Source organism: Anomalospiza imberbis, chromosome 12 (genome assembly GCF_031753505.1).
Source record: "Anomalospiza imberbis isolate Cuckoo-Finch-1a 21T00152 chromosome 12, ASM3175350v1, whole genome shotgun sequence".
NCBI classification, from domain to species: Eukaryota; Metazoa; Chordata; class Aves; order Passeriformes; family Viduidae; genus Anomalospiza; species Anomalospiza imberbis.
The window spans coordinates 9150563-9173719 of record NC_089692.1 but is presented as its reverse complement, the minus strand read 5'-3'; the positions used below and the strand labels follow the sequence as shown (position 1 = coordinate 9173719).

At 38.1% G+C, this 23157-nt stretch overlaps 1 long non-coding RNA gene across 2 annotated transcripts in view; it reads left to right on the top strand.

Annotated features, from left to right (window-relative positions):
* Window positions 1-23157, top strand: part of LOC137481163 (uncharacterized) — a 187818-nt gene that overhangs the window by 120213 nt on the left and 44448 nt on the right. For both annotated transcript variants that reach the window (XR_011003360.1, XR_011003359.1), the window contains exon 3: window positions 2446-2540. This is a non-coding gene — a long non-coding RNA (uncharacterized lncRNA). The remainder of the gene's footprint in view (window positions 1-2445; window positions 2541-23157) is intronic.

The window sequence follows — 23157 nt, the reverse complement described above, 5'->3', positions numbered from 1 at the left end:
TTAAGACTTTTAAGTCACTTTAGTTGTGCTGAACTTTGAGATGAGAATGAAGCCCTCTGTCATTGTTGGGGGTCTTTCTTAGAGTGTGAAACATGTTTACTTCTAGAACACCGTGTAAATATCTCTTAAAGAGGTGCTTTGCAAATAAGCTATTGTGGTACTAAACAAAACATTGATTAGTTTTAAATGGCAGTAACATTTCAAGTGTATGTAAAGACAAGTGCATTTTCTTTTGAGGTTAAGCCTCTGAATTTAATAATTGAAGGAAAAAATACAATAAAATGCAATAGAAGAAGCTTCTGTGAAGTGCATTATGCAATTATGACTGCCATAACTACAACTGCCTTATCAGATCATAGCATGTTTTCTTCTCAGAGAAAAAAAAAACTATTTTTAGTACTTGTTTTTTTTTTTTTAAATGTACTGTTTGGAAAAGGTTATATGCTGTGTGATGATTCTGTTGATTCAAAAAACCAGTCTGTTAGTTCAGGAGACCTGAAAATTCAAGATACCATTCAAGTGAATACACTATGCAGCTGAAGCAATCTATTTCCTTTTAGCTTTGTCAAACTTGTATGCACATATGAAAACTGTTTTTAGGGGATATCTTAATTGAGTTCCCTCAATTAAGTCATGTTACATTTTACTTAACATAGATAAGACCAGAATCATTAGAAGAGAGATTTTGGCTGTGTATTGTGTAGTTTAACTTGGTGAATTGCATAAGTCATTAACTGTCTAGATCAGAGCCCAACTGTACGACTCACAGAACCTGTGTGCTGGAAAGATCCTGTGATGATTGTGCCTACATAGTCAAATTTCTTGTAAAAGAGAATACTATAACCTCTTCTTCATCACACAAAATAGACCAAGAAGTAGGATTACAATTATAGTAGCAAAGACTCAGATTAGACTTAAAAAAGTAGGGATATTAACTAAGAGGTTGTGCTGCATTAGGCTCAAAAGTGTAATGAGGAAAGGTGATGGGAAGGTGTTTGGCTTATGGAATAATTTGTCTGATAGTGGAAACCACAGCCTGATCCACAGTTCAGAGAGCTGGGTGTAGTTCCAGTCAGAGTCACATCGTAGTTGTGGTGAAGTAAAAGTTCCCTTATATGAAAGAAATGTCATGGTTAAAGTATAAATGTGAAGTGTAAGTATTAATGACTTTCCACAAAGAGAGAGTTCCAAGAGTCCCTTGTTGTTCCTTGTGGGGTGTAGGTTAGGAAAGAGTGCTGCAGTTGGATACAACCATTTAATTAATGTGCATCTTGTTTGCTCAAATCATGGCTATAACTCCTCTGTGTGTTGCAGCTCTTGGTGCTTGATATCAAATTTTCTGAAGTCACTTAATCTGTTTTCCATGGATGCTGGTGTGTTCATACACACATGTCCACTTTCAGTGATTTCTGATCTAGCATAGTTTTGTAAAGACCTCCAGCTCAGTATTATTAAAGATGATAAATGAATATATAAATCTAAGGGGAAAGTACTAAAGTTAATAGTGAGGAAGTTTTTTGGGGTTTTTTTTGCATAAAATAACCATGATTTCCAATATTTTACAAAGTCCCTTCCCAGCTTAATGTGTGTTGATAAAGATCCATTCTGTACAACAATTTCCTCTCATCTTGTGACCCCATATCTGCAGTTTTTCCTTATGTCTATTCCTCTTAAAATCCAATTTTCTAGTTATACAAGTATTTATTAAAAGCTTGACTGTAAGGTCTTTGTTTACCCTAAGATCTATTTTTATCATAACTGTTTATAATGATTAAACCTCAACAACTTAAACACTTTACACAAAATAATGTATTTTCAATAAATTGAAATATTAACCAATCATATGTAATGGTTTAGTTCTAGCAAATGGATTGCTAGAAATCCTTAGGGTTTCATATAAATTGAAAACTGTATTGACTGACCAGGCTGCACTCGAATTGCATTGCATTTGGATCAAAAAGCATAGAAAAAGTTCTCATTATAGTTCCCTGACATTAATTTGAGCATTTTTATATGTGTGTCCTATTAAGTACCTTAAGTGCTTTTTGATAATTGTGCTTTGTAGTTTTTACAGCACTTCAGCCTATTCCCAGTTCAATTTCCTCTTTTATCCGATGTTTGAAATATTGATTTCTGACAGATAAAAGCAAACCTTATAATCTCAGCAGCATGCAATAAGTGAGTAAGAGGGGGCTACAGAATGCATCAGGGAATGGTCATATTTGAAACCGTCTTTGTTTTATTACATTTCGTCAACAGAATTTACTTACTGCTTGCTGATTTTTATGGAAAAGCAGGACTCCTGATAGTCCAGTGATATTAGCAGCTCCTGGTATACTTTTGCATTTAGTAAGATAAAAGAAGAAACTCCCTTGGTGCTTGATGATTGCAGCTGCTTAAACTGCTGTCAGCTGGCTTGAAGTAACTGTGATTTATCTTCCTCAGATTGTGCAGCGTTGTGTCCGCGAACTTCCAGAGTTTGCATTAAAAAGTGACAGAACATCAGAGTGCCAGAAGCTTCTCATATTGTGGCCCTGAAGGTAAAAGCAAAAGAAACTATCTTGGTCTGTGTTTGGGAACACTGTCCAGAATCTCTGCAAAGCTCTTGTGACATGAAAGACATCTTTAAGAAATGGGTTGGGATTTTGAGCAAGAACTAAATACAATTAAAAGATGCTAAGGAGTAGCACTGCATGTTTTGCATGTTTTCAGGATGTTTCTTCTGCAATTTCTAAAAACTAGAAAGAGGATTACATTCCAATGCCACAAATAGTTAATAGTATGCTAATTCAGTTTGCATTCTTTTCCTTTTCATTATCCAATGTAATCCAGTGTCTCACAAGTAACATTGCATTAAACATCTCTATTCAGCTCCATCAGCACCCACAGCAAACGAGCAGAAATACAGGGAATTAGCTGCAGTGTTTTGTCTAAAGTTGTGAAAATTCAGATTGCTGTTTTGGAGGGTGAGGGAAGTTCCTCAGGTTACACAGTAGCTTTGGCAATTAATAGTAAATTCTATCAAAGTGACAATGGAAGAGTCTCCATCCTGAGCACCAGGTTAGGAGGAAGCTGAGCATCATTCTCTTGAGGAATACATTTCTAAGAGGGATTGATTTACCTGACAACACAAACAGGTGAAATAAAAGAAGGAGAAATATGATTTTTAATAACTTAGACATTTTTAAGATGAACACAGAGATTTTATTAAACCCCCAATTAGCAATTGTTAATTCAGAAACATTTTTTTTGGGCTCAATCCTAGAAACACTTAAAATTACCATCTTGCATCTAGATCTTCACACACCTGGGTATAGAATGGTTTTCAAACAAAAGACATTTAAAAATGCTATTTTGGTGAATTTTGATTATTATGGACTGGAGCTGGAATTCTGCCAGTCACTTAGCAGAACTTTACTTGCCAATCAATTCAAGTTTTCATTACTAAGCAATTAGTGTTTAAAGTTTTAAGTGATAAGCACTTAACTGTGTTCTGGAAATAGTGGGTTGGTGGTAGCAAAGCCTGACAGTGTTCTGAAGAATGTTAAGCCTGGAAAAGTGATTTGGTTCAGGCTGTCAGGGAGAAAAGATCTTCTGAGCTCCACAGGCGTTGATCATAGGGCGGGTGGAGCAGAGCTTGCTTGGTGGCAGAATGTGCTAGGGATGGTGCCTGTAGGGGAGAGAGGACAGAGGAGTAATTAGGAAGGCTTGGTAGCCCAGGACTTGGGTTTAATATGATCAGAGCCAGAGCTCCAAACACAAGGATTATGGTGCACGGCCCAGCCAGTCCTCGCTCCATCCAGACTCCATCCTGCTGCTGACATCAAGGTGTGCCACCACATCCACATGCCAGTGTAGAAGCACAGGCAGAAAATGCTGTTACTGACAGGAAAGGAGGGCTGTTTGGAGTTAAGATTTGCAGGAAGGTTTCTTTAGTGATGATTTGACAATTGGAAAGCTTGGGCCAGCCAAACCACAGAACTGAAATAATTAAAGAAAAAGCACAGAAAATGTTGATTTAATTATATTTAACAGCAATGTTATGTAATTGAATATTCTTTAAGACACAAATACAGCAAAGACACTTGAAATCTTTAAGACACAAATACAGCAACAAAATCTTTTCTGTTTTGGAATATGCTAGCTTCACTCCATCCAACACTTGTGTCTCAAGAGACCCACACAGAAATGTGTATATGTGCAGGTTACACTCTTGTATGTTCCTATATATACAGGTAAAGTATTGATACAAGGATTCTGTAGTGGGTGATGTAACTGTCGACAATCTCCATTAGAATTTCAAAGGAGCTACTTAGCATTTTTCATATTGGATAAGTTATTTACAGTTCACTATTTAAAGGAAAAAGCATTGGAAAAGGTTTATCTTCTAATAAATCAAGACCATTATGTTGTCAAGTCACAAAGCCTGAAGGTATAAAGGCACTTGCAGAAGCTGTGTCTTGCAAAATATTATGTATACTGTATTATACTGGGTAGCTGAATTAAAAGGGCTTCTATGAAGAATTAGAAACAATTAGAAATGGAAAAGTACAATGTGGAAAAATAGCACTGATAATTTTTGGTTGGGGTTCTTGTGGGACTCAGGTTGGGAAACAAGCCATTGAATACATCAATGATATTTTCTAGTGGCCTCTTTGAATCTGACCTATAAATAATGCTGCAAACATGCACATCCCAGTATTATAGCTGATAGAACTATCTTAATGCTTTTATCTCTGAAATTTCATTTTAAAATTTGAACCTCAGTGTTGCAACTGATGGCACTGAGCACATCAAACTAACGCTGCTAAAACACTGAGGTGTTGAACAGCTTCAGAAGACTAAACTGTAATATCCCTAATCTTGTGTATGGGGAGGATTGTGTTGACCTCACACATCTATTAGTCGTTTTGTTTCATGGGAGACAATGTCTTTGTGTAAAACAAAGAAAATTAATCAGAGATAATTCATCAGACAAGCTCAGAGCAAGTTCAAGTGTGCAAGTGCCTGTGATTAAATAGACATGCAGCTACCTATTTAACCTAAAATATCTATAAAGGAAATCTGTCTAGATTTTCTAGGACTTTTTAAACAATAAAGTCGTTTCCAGTAATGAAAAGGAGTGACAGTGCTTCACCAGGTTCTGTTTTGGTGCTAAATAAATTTTTAAAAAGTGATCTCCCCCCTCAAAAAAACAAAAAGCTTTTAGTTACAAGCAATGAGATCAAAAGGCTGAGTTCAGCTAGTTTTGTTGTTCCCAACTCTTTGTTTCTGAAATTTTTTGAAGTGCTGCTGAAAATTTTGGAATGACATTTTGGAGAGTTTCAACACAAATGACTGGAATTTCTTGGTGTAAAGCATACAGTCAGTTCAAAAGACCAGTTTTGGTCTTTTGCACATATATTTGAAAGTGTAATGATATAAACCATTTTTCACTGCTTATCCATTTTTTGACCATTTGAAACAGAATTTCAGCATGAATCCCTATAGTCATCTGTCCATAAAAGTGCTTATTACAACATTGCTAATAACTTGTGTCCTCTGTTACACAGTCAAAAGAAAGTACTACATTTTGTGCCCCCCTGAAACATACACAGTGTGTACACTACATGCATTTACTGGATTTTTTATCACTATGTTTTCTATTTTGGCTCACTGCTGTAAAGTGTCAGAGGAAAAAATTAAGTCACCTTCATAGGTGTCTTCTATCACCTTGGGCACTCTGACCAGCTGTGATTTGCATTTTCATATAAGAAGATGAAGACATTTTAATGGTAGTAAATATTATTTAGGGTAAGTTTACTTGCTCTGATGATTTTTACTTGCCCCAGGAAGCCAGCCTTAAAATTTTACCTGGGATTTTTGGAGCATTTTTTCAATACAACTAAGGAATTTTAACAGGGTTGTTTTTAATAGGACTAAGCCTCTGCACTCCAGTGGGATGCTTGAGGAGTCAGTGGTCTATGTGCTTGTTTGCAAGGATTTTTAATATTTCTTTGCAAAAGGCAAACCAACAATATTAGTATATGTTTATATAATTAAGAAAGTAATTTATCTACTTCACAAAACCCCTGCAGTGTGGGGACACACACAGCCTGCAGCTCAGCACTCACTCTGCCAGCCCCTCAGCCTGGAACTCCTCTGCAGCTCCTGTGCTCCGGCTGATTTCCTTGTTAAACAAAGTGTCCAAAGTGCCAGAAGGATGACATCACTACACTACATAACCAAATGACAATATTTCTCTCATTTTAGCTCCTTAATACCATCTTTAGCTGAGTGGGAAAGAACACAAATTGCATGACCTTGGGGATACTTGTTTCTGCATTTATTATTGGAAAAATATGGCTTTTGAAAGATGAAATGTATTTCAAATATCAAATCTCTCCCTATTCTGACCTAAATGCTGCTTTGATGCATGCCCTGTATGCCCTAAATTGACAGATGTGAAGTACAAGTAAGAGCAGAATTTGACCAGCTAAATTTAACATAATAGGATTATGAATACTGCAAGGGCAATGGATTTTCTAAGCATCGAATGCTACAGCATGCCTGAATTCTGCTGTCAGATTTAGTCCTACATAGTCTGGCTGTAGGGCTAGGCAGTAACATATAAGCAAAGGAATATCTTTATTCTCTGGTAGGGATCTTAAATGTACAGTGTTTAGAGAGCTACTCAGTGATATACTGGCAGGATTCTATGTAAGTTTGCCCTTCTATTTTAACCTTTTTTTCCCCTTCCTTCCTCAAATATTTGGAAAACATTCTTATCTCAGGATATATTCTGGAAAGGGTTCAATTTGCTTGAATTATTTAAAGTTATAATGGGAGTTTTCTGCCATATCCTAGGGGGGTTTATTGATGTTAGTGAAACCTGTTTTTAAGAGTGTTTGCAAGTGCAGAGCACATTGTTCCGTTGAAACATTTGCCAGCCGCTGTGGCAAAGGTTTTTCATAGTGACCACTGTCATGGCCTAGTCTTTACTGCTCTTTACTGCACAACAGCCACAGAAGCAATTGCCACATGAGATCTTGTACACCCACATTTTTCAGCAGCTGCACGTAAAAGAAATAACTTTTATTTTGCAAAACAGCCAGAAGCAGATAGGGAATCTTCCAGTGAAGCGGGCTCTTAACAAGCTTTTCTCTGTTTCACCAATGGTGGGATTTCCAGCAAAACGTGATAGCAAAAGACCTCCTTTGCAACAAAATAGATGTAACTTGGTATTAGTGCTTATCTGAAAATGCTTATTAGTGTTATTAGTGCTTATTAGTGAAATCTGAGGATCCAATCAGATAACAGTTTTTTTCCAGAAAGGTTACAGTGTTTTTTAGCTCTCAGCACTGATTAACAGAATACATCTCAGAATGATCTTTCATTCTTAACTTTTAGATTCTCCTTCCCGTGCAAATGATTTGTGGGAAAAAATGGATATTTTCATCACATATTTTGTGAAAGGTCTAAAAAAGAGCATTGACACAGATATGCCCAAACTCAGCAGCTCTTAGGTGGTCCAGGCAGTCACCTGGGATATGAGCAATGCAGACTCTGAGATTGTTTTACCAGAGTAAGAAATGAAACTCTGGTTTCTTTCATGACCAGTCAAATGAGAAAATTATTCGGTTCGCAGATCCTCTGAGAAGTTATGACGGTCATCTGTCATAATCTTTTCCAAACACTCCATTCTCATCTAAATAAAAAACTTTTGCTTTCCAAAAGCATTCTCAGTGACTGTTCTTCCAACCCTACAGCTCTAATCTCTTGGGAAATTTTCTTTAGGGCAATTTTGGCTAAAAGTGTCTAGGTCTTTATTTATAAATTTTAGTTGTAGATGAGCATGTTTCTGGGTTTTTCCCTTTGTCTCTTTAGAAATGGATGGATATAAGCATCATGCTATTCATCCTTTACCATCAGGTTTCTTGGCTGGGAACTTACAAAAGCCTGTTTATGCAGCCCAAGTCAGTCAGAAATGTATTCCCTGAGCCCCAAAGAAGATTATTGTCAAAATCAAAAGACTTCACAAAATCAGTTACCTTCCCTAGAGCACTTTCTTCATACAGAAGAAAAAACTGCTTTTTTCAATATATGCAGAATAAAATGTTTTCATTTTTCCTTCCTAGATGGCTTCTTTTTAGAAGCACTGTTTCTCATGATAAAGCTGTCTAAGATAAGCTCACCCTGCCTTTTCAGGAGGGTCCATTATCTGTGCTTTAGGCCTCTGTTACATTAGTATTTGGCTTTTTGCACAGATATAACATAAAAAATACGTGTGTGGTAAAGGATTGTACAGTCCTGGTTTGTGCTTTTTGGTGATACTGAAATATGAGTAAGAATCACTGGTGCAACTTATATAAAAATATGAGTCTTGATGGAGGACAGGTATTCCTGACAACAAAAAATGTATTTGGCTGTTAATGTTCCTAGTTCAAAGAGGAAAAAACAAAAGAGTTAGAGATATGGAGAAAGAAAAATCTAAAATAAGGTCGTCCGTGTAGTAAAAGCAGACATTCAGCTGTTACAAATTGGCAATGATCCACTGGTTTCCACAGAGCTCTGCTGATCATGCCAGCTGAAGAGCTGACCCTGAATATTATCAAAGTTTTCTTGGAGGTGGCAGGAAAATAAATCCTTTACAATTTCCTCTTAAAGAACTCAGGATTTCCGTTTTTATAACTGCAAACTCTCAGAATGAAATGTGGAGCACAGAGACAGGCAACACCACACTGACTGAGTTTGATTAGGGTAATCCTTTTTTCCTTCTATGTGGTTACTACAGCCAAGCAATTATTTATCATACTTTCAATTGCTTGAAGCATTGTAGACTACAGGTTAAATATTCTTATGTCATTGTGATTCTTCTGCTCCAAGTTCTCATTGAAATCTAATGACTTTCATCTTCAAAAGAAATTTTAATGAGCTCAAAGTATCTACCCTTCTGTTTTAATTGTTACACTTCACATTCTGCAGATCAAAACTTCCTATTTTTCTTTTTTTTTTTTTTTTTTTTCTTGCCTTAAAATGCTGTTGACAAGTTCTTTCTGGAGCTCTTAACTTCTGTCCACTTTTTATTGTCATAGTCATGTAAGATATAAATCCAGAAATATGCAACACATGCAGATTCAAACCTGTAACAGAGCTACTCTTTACCCCTGAAGAATGGAACATGTGCCAGGCACTGTTACTTTGATTGGCCTGGGATCAGGGATGTCTCAGATGTGGGTGCCTGTAGCAGTCAAAGAAATCCATTAAATCAGTGGTAATAAATCTATTTGGTACGAGTACCAAGACTTTTCCTGGATTACTTGTGGAAACAGAGCACAGAAAAAAGGTTTTCTGTGCTTATGTGTGTAGGCAGCTACACATATACTGTTGTCCTCTCCTTTTGTCACTGCATGGCCTGCTGCATGTGTGTCTTGGGTGCCATTTGTTCAGTCCCATCGTTATCCTCACACATTCTTGTGTTTTCATAATCCCCTTTTGCTATGAGCATCCTTCTTTCACTCCTCATAAATATTATTACTGTGGTGTGGTTGAGATAAATACAGTTAGACAGCTTTTCAAGTAGAAAGTTCTTGGCTTGTTTCTATAAAGCTGCAGTCTTGAATTCCAAGTTCTGGTCAATATTTGGTGTAATTGAAATGGGTGTGACCTGGGACTGGCTGCCAGCCAGTTGTAGGGATTGGAGTGCTCTAAAGTATCTGGCCTTAATAGTTGAGTTTCCAGTATTCTTCACAGCAAGCATTTTATTTATTCTGTTCCTCCAACTCTTTATAAAGAATTATTTCCCCTTTGGTTTCTTATAAAATTCTATAATCTGCAGCATTTTAGCACCTTGCACCAAAGTGTGAAACATTGCTGTGCCAGAGAGAGTGACCCTGGTAAGTCACTGGCACTGCATGTACTGAATGGAGAGAGACTGAGTGATTCTCTGGTCCAATCTGCACATCTAGAATTTATTTTCTGTTGTGCTCTTCTGGTTGTGCAGTAGGTGAGACTCTGAAGAGCTGTGCAATGCTGTTCCAATATCAATGGCTAGCAGGCTGCTAAAGTGTTGGTCTCTGCTAATTACTAAGGGCGGGCCACTGTTAAATTTAGATATACATTGTTAATATAGATATTAGTGTTTTTATATATATATATATATTGGTATACTATATTATTCTATATATATAATATATATTAGCAAAAGGTTCAACATTAATGTTCTTACTCAGATTTTGTTACTGCATGAAACCTTCTTGGGAGAATGCAGGGGAAGGGTTTTCTGCTTGATCATGGGAAATGAGGAATGCAGCACAAAAATGTTCTAACTGCATTTTAAAGAGGTATAAAGTGCATCCATCCTGCAAGATTCAATTGGATGTATATTCCACTCAGACCCTTGAAGCTCTACAAAATCTCTGAGGTATTTAGAATAAGTTTTAAATCTGTTTTCAAGAATCCTGAAGTAAAGCAGTGAGACACGGATCTAGGTCAGATCTGAGTCTTAGAGTATTCTTAAAATTATTTTTTAGAAAAGAAATTACAAGCTGATACTCGTGCTCATCTCCCTATATGATGCTCTAGAACTCAATTATTAGTTATTACAGAATTTTCAAAATTGTTCTTTTTAGCTACTTAATTTACTATCAGCCATCTAAAGACAGATTGGTAGGATATAAATGAAATGCTATAATTATACAAGGGAGTGGGTCACTGACCTTTGGATTGCAATATCTTGTCTCTTTTGTCCTTTCCTTTTACCACCCAGTCTACAGGATGAAATTGCATCTTTTTCTTTGGTTGTCTCAAGAATGAGGTGGTATTGGAAACTAGTGAGGCATGGCACAATGTAGGTGTTCATAGCTTGCAATAATTTACCCATTTTCATTTTGTTTGATTTTATTAACACCTGTGTCTCCAGGGAACACAGGGAGCAGGGGAGGAAAGGAGAGAATACTTCAACAATAATCTAATGATCAGCACTTACACTCCCCCCAGCCCTGCTGTTATGTCAAATGTCAAGATACATCACAGCCAAGCAATTTATAATACAAAATGTGTGGATATATAAAGGAAGAAGTGCAGATGGTGGGAAGCTGTGTGTCATGACATACACACAGACATGGAGGACAGCAAGGGAGTCATTAAAAATATGGATTTTTTTTGTAATGCAGTGGCTGTTTGTCAGCTGGTGTAATTGGCATACATCAATGGAACCACTCAGAAATACACCTTCTGAGGAATTAGGCACTTAATGGAACTTAATCAAAATTCCTTATAGAAGACTAAAAAAAATTCTTGAACAGAATTTGGAGACAAAGGAAAAAGCACAGAAGGAAATATGGGACTGCAGTCTGCTGAAGTTTCGTCTGAGTATTAGTTTCTGGAGTATTTCTGTAGATATTGACATTCTAGGCATTAGAATGCAAAGATTTGCTACGAAGTTAACCAAAGTGTTCTGAAATTTCAGAAAGTACAGTAATGTTTAGTTAGAGACCTAATTTCAACATAATCAAATAAATTCATCAGCAAACTTTTAAAGTCAGAATCAAATGAAGAGTTTCATTAGTGCCATTTCCTTTTCTTATCCTTTTTAGTTGTTAGATGACTTTTTTCAGTACTGTGTAAATTTAGCATTACTAAGACTGATATGGAAAACAACCTGAAAAACATCTGCCAGATTATAAATTAATTTTTAAAAATACATAAAATAACTCAGTTGTCTAGTCATTTTTCATAAGGACTTAACATCTTCGATATCTGACTGCAGTAATAATTTTTGTGGTTATATGCTCTGATCTTTCAGACATGAATTCTTTGTTCACAGTCTCAATGGGAGGGTTTGTTCTTTACTTTGTTTTCTTGTGATTCATAAATATGGGAATCTGGTGAGAAGGAGGGATTGAGAGAAAGGAAAGGGTAAAGTCCAAAAAAAAAAAAACCACACAGGCAGTTCTTTCTTATCACCTGTTTTGTCCTAGGAAAAATTGAAAGTAACACAATTTTTAAGACTCAAGCTATTGCATGAGTTTAAAATGTGGAGGGAACAGTTCAAGCCTACTGCTTAGTTCCCCTTTCTGACTCTTTATAAACATCCTCATTGATTTTTTTTTTTCTCTTTAAGTACTAGAGTAGAACAGGTAACAGTGTCAAGTTTGATATTTAGCAAAACATAAGGCTGCTGTAGTGCCTTATTGTGCAGGTACTGTTTCCTAATAAAAACCTTCAAGAAGTGAATTACAACATCAATAAAAGCATATTGAAATGGAAGGTACAGAGTAGGTTATACACTAAGAGAGAGCTGAATTTAAAAAATATGTAGATTTAAATGCTGTATTATCTTTTGACTTACTTGGGGTTTGAAGTCTTGGGACTTTGAGTCTTCAACAAAGCACATAAGGGTGTGTTGCACTGCAAAGGACAGTGAAGTCTGGGCTAATGTGGGATAACCCAGCTCTGCAGTCAGGAACAGGGCAGCAAGGTGGTACTGCACTTTTATTGCACCCACTTGGAGGAGCTTTGTGTGCCTGAGCTGGTGTTTGTGCTCACACACCTGAGCTGGTGCTTCTGCTCACACACCTGAGCTGGTGTTTGTGCTCACACACCTGAGCTGGTGTTTGTGCTCACACACCTGAGCTGGTGCTTCTGCTCACACACCTGAGCTGGTGTTTGTGCTCACACACCTGAGCTGGTGTTTGTGCTCACACACCTGAGCTGGTGCTTCTGCTCACACACCTGAGCTGGTGTTTGTGCTCACACACCTGAGCTGGTGTTTGTGCTCACACACCTGCACCATAGAGGTGGCAGCTCATTTAGAGTTACCAGAAGCATTTATACACATGGCAATACATCAGAGTAATCAACCTTATCGGATCTGTGATTTAACATGCCTGTAAATCATTGGTTTCACTTAGTTGAATTTTTTAATAATCGGGCTTTTTAGTTATAATTAAACATGACTATGGTTTCAAACAAAACATAATTTAAAAGATCATAGGGGTTTCCCCCTGAAAATATTGCCTGGTCAACAAAAAAACAAACAGCTGCAGTTATTTGTGGGATTGAATTCAATGTTGTGAATTTTCTCAGGTGAGTGAGGGGGAGCATGAGTAGAGAGAAGGACAAAAGGTTATGCAGCAACAAAAAGAAAGCCACGGAACACCAGAGAGTGAAAATTGAAGGCACCTGAGATGGCTGCAGGACCTGCCATGATTGTCAGTACTCCTAAGCACAGGTTTGTTTGTAGGTTACTGGTTTTGTAGCAGGCAGTGAGAGCTGAAGGCTGTGACAGTCCTGAATTGCTTTAGTGCTGTAGGGCCAAACTTGGGGAAGAATGAAAGGTGGCCAGCAGCTGTATGAACCGGCAAACTCTGACGTTATCTTCCTCCTCTGTCTTGATCTCAGTCCATCATCTGTCACATGCTGCTGCTCTGTGAATGTGTGAGAGTGAAATGAAGTCAGAGGAGGGAGCACGGCCCCTGCTCCCCAGAGAGCCACATGGTGTGCAGGTGGGCAGAGAGGTGGCCTGGCAGTGTGGGAGGGAGAGGAGTGCATTAACAGATTCAAGAATTTGAATCTCGTGTGCATGTGCCCATACTGTTAACTTTCTGCACGTTGAGAACTCTGGTTTTCCCAATTCCATCACCTCTACAGAGGGGGAAGCTCCCAGCAGGTGAAATGAGTAACGCCACAGGTTGTGACTGTCAAGGGATACTCATTTCAAAAGTGTGTCATACACAGTATTTCAGCCATCTGAGTGCTGAAATTTGGTTGCAGGGCAGTTTAAACTCTCATGCTAATTCCACTAGAACCGTTAATTTCATGCAAGATTTTAGACCTGGTTCTCAATGGTATGTTACAAGACACATCACTAAAACATTGTAGATAAACTGTACAATTTCAGCTCATGAAAGAATAGGTGTCTTGTTAACCTGTTTCTCAGAAACTGATAGAGAATATATTCCAAGGAGTTTAATTGGATGTTGTTTATAAACTAACTGTACTGAATCTGGACTGATTCCGGGATTGCAATTATTATGCTGTACTAAACAATGAGAACTCGGTTTCAGTGACAATTATGATGCTAATATATGTGATGCATAGATAGTTCTCGTGTATAAATTTCTGATCTGATGCACCCCATGAGAGGCACAGCAGTGAGGACTCCCTAAGTCACCCCTTGTTCTACTCTAGTGCTGTAGAAATGTTCTTTGATAGCTGATTATAATAGCTCTGCAATACCCAGTGAGAACCCCTTCTTCACTCACTCTGGGTGCTGGTTAATTTACCCTCTCACTGTCCTGGAAGTGCTGTGAGCTCAGTGCTTCCCACAGAACTACTACAGTGCTAGCTGCTCACTGGGGATGAGCAGAAAGTTTCACTGTCCTCCCTTCAGCAGGAGCAAGACCCAGGTGAATCTGGATATACTGAACATGGTGTTCAGTCCAGCACCCTCTCATCAGAGGCATTCCATGCCCCACGTGCTCTACTCAGAGGCTGTAAAAAGGGTCGCCTTTTGAATTCCCTTTAGCAAATATCTCCAGGTCCTTCTTTGCCTTTCTTACCACAGACTCCTTGTTTAGATTTTCAGTCTGGGTTGGCCACTCTCGTGGGTAACTGTCAATTATTGCTCTGCTTCTTTCAGTATGTACTAACAATCCATTGCATCCAATTTTCCCCCACCATCTTGGAAATGCAGCAAAATCAGTATGAAAACCTAAAACATACCTTTGAACTCCCAGGTTTGAAAGCTGACATTCAAATTAGTTTTAATTTTGAGTTCATAAAACACATAAATGGTTTCTCTAATACTGTTCTCATGAGAGACATTTGATTTATGAAACTTAGTAGTGGTCTGCTAGGTTAAAATGTATCTTCTTACTACAAAGTAATCTCTTAAATTTCTTTCTCCTTAAATGGCCTTTACATAAAGCTACAGGTTTCTGCTCCAAAGGGACTGTGTAATAAAGCTCCTTGACTTTCCCTTTCCATTAGAAAGTTACCAAAATGGTAGCTGTTTCAAAGAGTAAAGAAACTCATGGCTGATGGAGAAGTGACATGTGAGCTTTCTTTGTGTAATCTTAAATCATAAACACTAGAAATAAAAAAGTTGAGGTTTTTTTAATGAATATTAACTGCATAACTTGATTTTTTAGTCAGATTTCAGAAGGCCTTTGTCCGGAATCTCAACAAATTGACAAGCACAGATAGTATCAAAGTCTTCTTGAGAAATTATTGCTGTTTTTTTGAAAATGTAGGTCATATCTGTGTAGCAAATTTAAATAATCCTCCCAAACATAGACTTATCATAAAAATCCATTTATTCTGTGATTCTATCTGAATACATAAATCTACACAAATACAAATTCTTTTAATAATTTATTCTGAAGGAGATTTAACAAACAATTATATTTTTCAATCCTTACAGAGTCAAGGGAAGAAACTTGAAAGGCCTTGTTCCAATATGATTGATGGTTTCATGACTGGAGAAAATCCTGAAGAGACAAACTAAGAATACATTAGCTCCTGCCACTTACTCTGAGGGCCTAGAGCTGATAACTGTTACATAATGACCACCATATTATAGTTTTTTAAATTTCTTTTCTTATCTTTTTTTACCAGAAGTAAATGCAAAAAACACATAAATTTCCTCACACCTTTTAGCATCTTTGCTAATTTGGAGACAGCAAAGGAACCTTCTAAATCTCACAGAGTGAATCAACGAGCTGGCAAGCGTTTCTGTAAAGGGTAATATAGACATGTGTCAGACTTCAATAGGTGAAGCTGTTTTTCTTCTGTATTTGTAGGAACTTATGTCTCTCTGTTACCTACTTGCATATAATAGATGAATATGTTTGAGATGCCCTCAGCAACTTTTTTGAAGATTTGGGCTTTGAAAGGATGGAAAAAAAACAACCAAAAAAACCATTGTTATGTGCTGAATAATGCTGAAAGAACAACAACTTCCAACTGCTGCCAAGAGCAGCCTTTAAATAGATGTAATTGTTGTCTTCTTCTATCTCTTTGAAGGAGAAGGTTCACCAAAAGATTTATAACAATATCATCTCCAGATGAAATTAACAAAAAAATAGCTTAAACTGTCATTCATCTGTCTGCTGAAGTACTAAGATTCCCTGGTATCAGATTTGCTCTGATTGCAATGTTGTTTTTTTATTGTGGTAGAAGCCTTTCAGAGCATGAAAATAAAGGAGTCAGAAAAAAACACAACATCATAGTCAACTCTGGAAGTCTATATTTGCAGATAAGTGTTTTCTGCCAGGTTAAACATTGTAATTTTCAATGCTTCATGTAGTGATAAACCTTCCTTTTCCTGGAAACATCTCTTTCTAGGCACAATGGCAGTATGTCAGTGTTAGCATGTTATAATGAAGTGGTGGTGTTCACCCTGAGCCTCACAGTGCAGAGCTGAGGCACAGAGTGAGGAGGCTCACTTGCCTGGGAAGCACCTACATTGGTGTGCCAGGTACACAGAAAACTGACAAATGTATAGAAAGCCTTGAGAAAAAAGCTCCCAAGTGTAGCTTTCCAATACTGTGTGTGACTTCCTCCTTGAGGGGCAGCCTCTTGGGACGTGCAAAAAAACAAACAAGCTCTGGTTACCTGAATGAACTGTGAGTCTCATCCAGTATGACTGGTAGCGCTGGGGCTGGATTTTGAAATGGACTAGCAAAGATCACTGCAGGAGAGCTTTTCACATGAGATGCTGCAACCCAATCTTTTAGGAGCTCAGTGGCAGAGCCATGAAATCCTCCCTGGCGGGCACTGACCCGCTGCCATGGCACAAAGCTTTTCACCAGCCTGTGTGCACACCAGGGATCTCCAGCTCTGCCAGCTGCACTGCCTGTGTGCCTGTCCCAGCCCTGCTTTAGCCTGCTGAGCTCCTGATGGAACCATTCTTTCTCACAGCAAAGCAGTTTCTACTCCTCACTTCACACTGGTGCTGTGTTCTGCACAGCCTCTGATCTGCCCGAGCAGCCCCGTGGAGCCATGCCTGACAAACATCTGCCTTCAGAGCAAGGACACATGCTGCCTCTCAAAGGGTTTGAACACAGGATGCAACACCAGCACTCAACCTGTATTAAACAAATAATCTCTCTTGCTTTAAAGAAGTTTGATGCACTGAGCTGTGGTCTGTTCTGAAAGGCCCTTCTCTGACATGCTGAGTTGTTTCTTTCAGTGTAAGCACCACCTCCTTCCCAGCAGCCAGAGGAATCAATAAACTGGGTTCAGATTACTGAGAGTGCTGATTTGAGTGAGACAGAGTGGAGTGGGTTTAGTCCCACAGCATTCATAGTTTGTGTGTGCATTTTGTATTTACAAACACAGATAACCATTGCAATTTTTGGTGATACTTTTGTTCTATCTGAATATTCAACTTGCTGTCTGTCTAATCAAATCCATTTCTTGGGGTATATTCTGGCTTGTTCTGCAGGTCAGTCACAAGCACATTAACACCACTTCAGCTTCCCTTGTTCACCTTCACAATGCTATTGAAATCACATGGGTGTAAAAAGAAGTGGGGTTTGGCATCTTTCACAGGCTGATTTATTCACTGAGTGAAGAGTCGCTTTGACCTCCCCTGTATTCTTATTACCAGAGTCTAACAGGTATACCAGGTCTGTTGGCTATGCATATCAAAAATTCCTATTAAAGACAATGGAAAATGAAGTTTGTTTCCTGTTTTCATTTTAAATGAGGAAAATATCATTCTCTGAATCAAAACTATTACTGGGTTCAGTGAAAAAAAAGGTTTAAATAGTTCAAATGCAATTTGTTAGAGTTCTCTTAACATGTACACAAAAGCCTGCTGTATGTTGCTTTAATGCTGTTAGGCTGTGTTTTTTAAGGCATGAAATTTGCCTAAGAAAAATGTGTTGAGAGAACTTGAGATAAATTTTGGATAGATAAAAACACAAGTACTTAACTTCACACATAGCATTACCAACAAAGTAGTCTTCAGAGACTGAGCCTGAAATACATATGGAAGTTCTTCACATCAGCTGGGTATTGAAGGTTGTGTTTTATGAATACAGTACATTAATTGATAGATATGAGGTAGCAATCAAAATGTAAATGGAACTTGGTTTACATTAGTGCCCAAGTTTGCTGTATAGATATGTAATATATGCTTTTAGGATGCTGAACTCAATTTCAAAGCATATCTTTAATTCATGAATTGTGAAAATGAATTCCATTTGTGGCTTACAAAATACTGTGATTAAAAATTATGTTTTTTCTGAGCTGAACCAACTTCATAATTTCACATTATACGTGTATTGAAAGCTCTTTTTTTGTTCCAAAAGCATTGCTACCTTTTTTAATATCGTGAAATAATATTCCGTTGACCAATTGCTTTTACTGTGACAGCTGCACTTTTGGTAGATTCTGATAAACCCAGCTTAGGTCAAAGGCAGTATTTCATCATTATTATTAATATTGATACCATGCTTTACATATTTAAAGGACCATATTCAGAGGCACATGTTGTGCTGTTCCTGGTTATGCATTTATGGTTTGTGTATGAAGTTACACAGGGGAATAAAACTCCTCAGCTGCTCTGCTTTCCACTAACTGAATAGAGGAAAGGGCACAACAACAGGGATGGTTTTTACCTTGACCCTTCTGTTCAACTCTCCTAAAGATCTTGTTATTCTGGGTATAGAAGATTAGGTCATCTGCAGAACCTTACATGAATTTCCTCCTCCCCAGGTGCACTGATAATAAGTGCCAAGCAGGTACTCTTTGAGTTGTTAAAGAAACTCTTTGGGGAGAAACCATTGCAAGATGCTGGTAGAAGCAAATGAGGTATTCAGGAAAGTCTGGAGTCAGGGAGAGAGTTGTCAAATTTGGTAATTGGACAAACAGTTAATTTGCACTGGAAGTAGACATTTTCTTTAGTAGCATGTTACCAAATCCTGGCTGCACTGATGGATGTATCTAGAACAGTAGTGAACTTGGGCTTGGGAAGATAAAATTGTACTGAAAGAGGGTAGATAAAGAAGAAATTCTTCACTGCAGGAGAGGTAAGGTACTGGCACAGGCTGCCCAGAGAAGGTGTGGATGCCCCATTGCTGGAAGTGTTCAAGGACTGATTGGATGGAGGAACCAGGTCTAGTGGAAAGTGCTCCTGCCCATGGCAGAGGCTTGGGACAAGATGATCTGTAAGGTCCCTTCCAACCCAAACTACCTTGTGATCCTACAATGCCAGGGCTTGGTGTATGTGAGAGAGAAGTGTCAAACGTGCTCGTTCTCCTGGCAGTGAGAGTTTAATGAGAGCAGTCTCAGCACAGAGGTGGCTGAGTGAGTGGCCAGCCCTCATCTCTGAAGGAAGGTTCTCTTGGGGAGAGCCTTTATATGACAGCCTACACACCTCCAGTTCAGGAGGCAATTAGGTGACTGTCTGGATTATGCCCTGTTATTCCAGGGGAGAAATCAGTTAATAACCCATCTATTAACATGTGAGAGATGCACACTCTTTCCCCTCAATTGCAGCAGCTAATACGGGTGTTATTCAAAAAACAAACATTTACAGTCAGATCAATGTATGAGCCTTAAATACATTACTGGAATATTTACCCCAGGCTGGTGTTTTTTCTTTTGGTTTGGTTTTTTTGTTTGGTTTGGGTTTGGGGTTTTTTTTGGTTTTTTTTTTTTTTTTTTTTTGGGGGGTGGGCGTTGAGTTGGTTGGTTTGTCTGTTTGTTTTCTGGAAGCTAACTGACTACTACCAAAATAATTTATAAATGCTAAAATTATCTCAAAAGTCATGTGGGAAGACTTTAAATAACAAATGCTTATTTTGTAGCTAGGCATACTGTTACTAATGGCTACATTTAGTGATGGAGCCTATAAACTGTAAATCATACCAGTGTTTCCCATGGCAGAGCAAGCTGCAATCCTGATCTGACAGTGCCCTTTGACCTCTCTGAGGAAGGCATAGTGGGAAGTATGTGAGGACATTATGCTTGATTAGTCTCTCCCTAGTTTGCCTGGGTGGGAAGATAATTGAAAGCACAATGGACTTTGGAAATTGAAGGTTCTGAAATGCACTTTGCAAACACATGCAATTTTAAATCTTTAATGTGTCATCTATATCAGCAGTGGACATTGTCTTCATTACATAAATACAATTCTTCTGCTAATACAGTGCAAATAGGGGTTAGGCAGCATCTGCAGCTATTGTAATTCACACTTCAAATAGCAGTATTCATTTTATATTCTTAAATTCTGAGAATTAAAAAATAGCTTGGAACAGAAAAACTGAATGGCTGAATGATTTCATATTTGCTGATTTATTGCATTAAGTTGAATTTTGCCCACTAAGTGATCTTTTTAAAAAAACAGACAAACAAACAAAAAACCCCAGTGTAACTTACACTTTAGACACAGGATTTGGGAACAGAAGGAATTTGGTTTGGCTATTTTAATACACTGCATCTATAAGCTAGTACCAAGACTATTATTCTGGATGTTTTCTGGTCTGTTGAGTCCTAATGTAGCTAATCTCCAACAGATAGTGCTGCCCAGGGTTCCTGTAAAACAATCATCTGCAAACATATTTATTAACCTTTGTTATTTAGTTTTCTGCAAAGTGCAGGCCACCCTGCTGAACAGTCTACAGCATTTATTTACAATGCTGACTCCTATTAGATATCATTAGGTACCTAATAATTATAATAATTATGTGCATTGCTTAGGCTACCCTGCTAAATAACAACCACTTTTATTCAGAAGTCATAATTGCAGCAGCTAGACTTAAAATGAAATCTAATTAGATTTCAGTTCACCCCTTTTCACACACAATCTATATCCACTGTACAGGGACAAAATCAGTCCAGCAAACACTAATTCATTTTGCCTGAAAAACTATTGTCTCAATGGCCTGTCAGGTAAAAGTTACCAGTGTATGTTTTGTAAAATCTAAGAGAATTGTTGCAGTAGAAATTCTGAGATTTTGTATAACTTGTTGAAGAAGACATAATGCTTTTTCACAGAAGTATTTCCATGGTAAACATGTTGGGGTTATGCAGCCATAGCTGCTTTAATGAACATAGTAATTCTGTAACTCGATAGTGGGATATAACCTTGAATTTAACTGTTTCCTGGGGTTTGCAAATTTGAGCTGAGCTTAAGTGAAGCTATAGTCTTCCTTGTGTGAAATTAAGAAATTCTGCATTCTTTTGAGCAAGGAAAGGTGGAAACACAAATTTACAAGACGAATAAAGTATGGAAGGGAAGTGATCTTTCAAACTACATGATGAATCACTTTCTAAACCTGTGTTCTTTCCAAGACTGGAGCCAAGAATTAGCTGATACCTTCTTACTATCAGCCATTTCCCTGGTACCTGGCTCCATCTGCACATACATAGAATCTTTTTGCAGAGCAATAGATGGCACTGGCCTTATTTAAGCTATCACCATTGAGCATTTACTATATAAGAAGTCTCATTAAGTGATTGCAGTAAAAGATTCAAAACCTCAGATGCAGCTAGAAAGGGAAGAAAAGTGAGTGGAGTGGTCAAGGATTAATAAAGAACAGATTAGGTTCTGAACATGTAACAAGTTAGGATTTCACAGGTTTGAATTTTCTACAAATTATGTTTTTCACCAAGTGTTTTGGAAAAGGGAGCAGGTTCTTTAAGGAAGGCTATAAGTGAACCAGTTGTTCAGTAGCAGATTTTTGCCAAAAGCAACTGGAAATGGTCATTAGTGCAGTAAGACCTGTGCTTGCACATGTGAGAACTACAGATTCTGCTGCTACGTAGAAGTTATGCCAATTGTGGGCATTAAGTAGATAGTCTTGTAACAGGGGTAGGTTATTTATACAGTCCTGAGGGTGTTTTCAGTCTGAAATCTATTTAGGGTGTTCTTCTAGGCAGGAGGCTGGTCCATGGCAAACTCAGCTTCTCCTGGAGCTCCTCAATCCCCACTCCAAAGCACTCCAAACACTAAGCGGATTTCACACAGCCCATGCCCACCAAAGCCCCAGTGCTCCCTGCAGTTCTGCCTACCTTTCTGCCAGGGATTTCCACCCACTTTCTATAGCTATAACTTTGAGATTTAGAATTTGAAATCTTCTCTGGAGACTGCCTAAATGTAGCAACTTTGAGCCTCTACAGATGCTGTGGTGACGTTTTGCAAGTGCCAGCATTTTGACAGGCCACCTTTGATTGTGGGACTGCATTGTGTGCCTTGAGGAGCATCTTAACTGAGCTTCTGCTCTTCAGAGGGAAGTTGTAATTTTCCACTGCAAAACTGTTGAGGCTCAAGGTTTCCTTAGCTGCCCAACACAGTGCTGATATCTGTGTCACAGCAGTTAGAGTGCTACTACTTCAATTCTAGCTTGTAACTGTTAATTCTAGGCTGTGATGTCTGTACAACCCTTATCTCGGGGTCATAACTTATTCTTCCTTCCTCATTTAAAAAGAGATGCTGAAAACATTGCAGCTGGTCGGTCTGTGGGCAGAGTTGAGTACACACCTCCTGGGAAAATGCTGCAGTCTGTCTTTTCACTCTGTGCTCTACAGAAATGACGCAAGTTCTGACTTGAAACTACATCCCTTGCTTCCTGATAAGAGTTCTTCTGCAGGGATAGTGAGGTTACTGTGGCTGATCTGAAAGAAAATTATTTTATTTCTATAGATACAAGGAAGACAAACGGCTGTATGAGCACACACAAACACATATATGTATAACACACACACACACATATATATATATATATATGTGTGTGTGTGTGTGTGTGTGTGTGTATGTGTTCTCTGAGAGATCAGTGTTGAAAGCTAGAATTCTTCAGCTAGAATTTTAGCAGCTTTCCCCCTGAAATATTACTGAAACAATGGCATCAACCTTTCATGTAAGATTTCCATTTCTGTGCTTTACTCTGGTTGGCCAGTCCTCTCATCCCTTAGTGATTCTGAGCATGTATAGCTCTTTAATGCATGTGAATATCCACAGGCATTTCATTTATCTTGGTTGTACTGATGGAGAAGTATTCATCCAGAAAAAGGTGGGTGACAGGTATTGACAGGCACAAAACATTAGGAAGGGTACAAAAGTAAGTCTCCTTCAGGAGTTTTGGAATAATAATTACCAGACTTTTGAGTATCTTGAATGTTCACCTTCTTATTGCTCTGCAGAGCAATGCTGAGCACTGGTAT